This window comes from Protobothrops mucrosquamatus, unplaced genomic scaffold, assembly GCF_001527695.2.
Source record: "Protobothrops mucrosquamatus isolate PMUCROS unplaced genomic scaffold, P.Mucros_1.0 scaffold3262, whole genome shotgun sequence".
NCBI classification, from domain to species: domain Eukaryota; kingdom Metazoa; phylum Chordata; class Lepidosauria; order Squamata; family Viperidae; genus Protobothrops; species Protobothrops mucrosquamatus.
In genome coordinates, this window is record NW_015389254.1 from 103,130 (window position 1) to 106,199 (window position 3,070).

Here is a 3,070-nt window from a genome sequence, read left to right on the forward strand (position 1 = left end):
AGGAAGGAGAGAAGGGAAGAAAGGAGGGAGGGAGGGAGTAAGGGAAGGGAGGGAGGGAGGAGGGAGGGACAGAGGAAGGAAGGAAGGAGGGATGGAGGGAAGGAAGGAAGGAGAGAAGGGAAGGAAGGAAGGGAGGGAGGGAAGGAGGAGGAAGGAAGGAAGGAAGGAAAGGGGCATCCCCCCCCCCAGAGCCTAAAGCTTCCTCACAGGGCCTAGCAGAGACATCTGGGGAAGCCCCCCTTTTGGGGGGCATCTCATGCCAGGGAAGGAGGCAGCAACTGAGAAGCCCCCTTTGTGGCTCCTGCATGGGGCTCCCCCGTGGGGAAGGGTCTTTCTTCTTTGCCCATCCTTTCATGAGCAACCAAAAATTAAGGGGGGGCAGCAACCCCTCAAACAGCCCCCTCCCGGGTACCATAGCAATGCAGTTCCTGATCCTGCTCTTTCCCACTCTTGGGGGTCTGTGGGGAATTGCTCGGAGGGGGGGGGAAATCTGAAAGGGTCCTGGGTTTGAGTGACCCCCCCTTGCCCCCCTCTCTCCGTCCAGGTGCAAGAGCTGCAGGGGAGCCTGTCCAGGCTGGAGACCTGCTCCGGAGGAGCCCCCAGCCCCCTCGGGGAAGGGGCCCAGGTGCTGCAAGGGAGCCCCCTTCGGGCCCAGGCAGGGGAGGGGGGGCTCAGCACCCAGATCCAGAGAGAGGGGGCTTCTCCCCTCTTCTTTTTCTGCTCACCTCTGGGCTGGGTTGCCATGATTTAGGATCAGGGGTAGGCAACCTTGGCTCTTTTATGACTCGTGGACTTCAACTCCCAGAATTCCTGAGCCAGCTAAGCTGGCTCAGGAATTCTGGGAATTGAAGTCCACGAGTCATAAAAGAGCCAAGGTTGACTACCCCTGATTTAGGTTGAAAGCAGATCGTTGGACCTGGGTTTGGGGGGGGGAAGCGCTCCACAAAACGGAGCTGAGATGTAACCCTTGGCCGGTGTGTGTGTGTGTGTGTGATTGCTGTGCTCTTGACGTGCCCCTTGCAGGATCCCTGGGGGGCTGCTCAGAACGGCCTCCACCCTCCCTGGGGGGCCACCAGCGCCCATCCCACCCAGAGCCTGCCAGCCTCCGTCTCTGCAGAGACCCAGCCCAGCCTGGAGCATCTCCACAGGTAGGGGTCCCTGATGCCCCCCCTTCCTTCACCTGCTCTTGGGGGGTAACAGTTGAAATGGGGGGGGTTGCCCAGCATGCGGAGGGTTCAAGGCCCCGTCCCCGATCTCTGTAAGACTCCCAGCTAGGGGGCCCGTGCATGGAGACCCTCTTGGTTGATTTCTCCCAGGGAGGGGGCCGTCACAGTGCCCCCCACCCACCCTGCCAGGGAGTTGGAAGCAGATCTGAGGGATGACCTAAGGGGCAGAGGGTCCCTGTGGGGTTGTTGGGGGGTGCAAGCCTCTGTTTTGGCCCCTGCCCTTCTCTGGAAGGGGGGCCTTCTTGGGGGAGGGGGGGCTTCCTCACTCCCTCTGAGCACTTGCGGTGCCTTGTCTCAGGGGGGGTTTCGAGGACCCACCCACTCGCCTGCGGTTTGCTTTACGGAGCCCGATTAGCGCCATTGATTCAATCAGCTGGCTTGGAACACCTGGGTTACAACCCGTAGTACAAGCTCCCCCTGCCCCCCCTCCCCGCCCAGGTCCGTGGAGGGGCTGCAGGGGCTGCACCGGCTGCTCTCAGGGGCCCTGCAGGAGTCCAAGACGGACGCGGAGCGCCTCAGCCTGCTGCTCGGACGCCAGGAGTCCCGCCAGACCGCCCTGGCCCTGGCTGTCCGGGGCAGGTGAGTCCCCCCAGGGGGCAAAACTCCCACCACTCATTTCGGGGCCCAGTCGGGGGCTTGCCTGCCTTTTCCCTCTTGGGGGGGCAGGGTCTCTGGGAGGGGGTCCACCACCATTAATAAATAAATAGCCCTGCAGGAAGAAGGGGTCTCCAGGGAGCCAGGAAAAACAGGGGGCGGAAGAAAGGGGGGCTTCTCGCCCCTCTTGCTGGCTTCAGCTGAGCCGCAGAGAGAGTCTCCCCTGGGCAATGTGGGGTGAATTTGGGGGCTGGTGATTGGCAGGCAGGGCCTGGTCTGGGGCGGAGGCTGATACTCCCCATCTGGCCTGCCTGTCCTACCTCGCAGGGCTGCTAGGAGGGAAGAGCAGGGACCGTTGGAGGCCCCTCCCCTTGATCCAATGCGGGGGTGGGGGCAGCATCCAGAAGGCCGTCTCCTTGGGGGAGGTGGGGGGGCTGGGTCTCTGGGTCTGACTAACGTGGCCCCTGTTCCCCCCTTCCCCCTTGACCCTCCCCCCCAGCGAACGCTGCCTGGAGGCCTACGAGACCCTCTTGGCGCTGACAGTCGTGGAGCAGAACCCGTGGAGCCCAGAGGCGGGAGCAGAGGCGCCCTGGGCAGGTGAGACCCCGGGGAGTGGGGGGCCGTCTCTCTCTCTCTCCTCCCCCCCCGCAGGGGCCCTCCAGCCTCTTCCTCCCCCCCACCCCAAAGGCCGCAAAGGGGGAGGGGGCCACATTGGGGCAGGGCACGGTGGGACCCACTGAAGCTCCGCCTGCTTTCTGCTCACACCAGACGGCCTCTGGGAGGGGGCTGCGACAACAAATAAATAGCGATGCAGAAGGAAGGGTCTCCAGAGAGCCAGGAAAAATGGGGGGGGAGAAGGAACAGGTTTCAGCCGCTGGGTACTGAGGGGGGGCGATCATTTTTGACCACACCAGGCCCCGTATCCTTGGGGGCCGCGGACAGCAGTCCAAGCCCTGCATTGGAAGACTGAAACAATAACACACACCCCACCCAACATGCCTGCAATTCTCTTGCTTTCTTTTACAGATGTTGCTTAAACATCTGTCTCACACACACACACACACACACACACACACACACTTGGGGCACAAGGCTCCCCCCACACTGTGGCTGAGGTGGCTGGTTAGGGGTTAAAAGAGCAAGGACCCAAAGTGAAAGGTGTGGGGAGAGAAAAAGGCTGTAATGTGGGGGTCAGGCCTTAAATGAATTTCACCTGGGGGGCTTGGAAGTCACACACACACACACACACA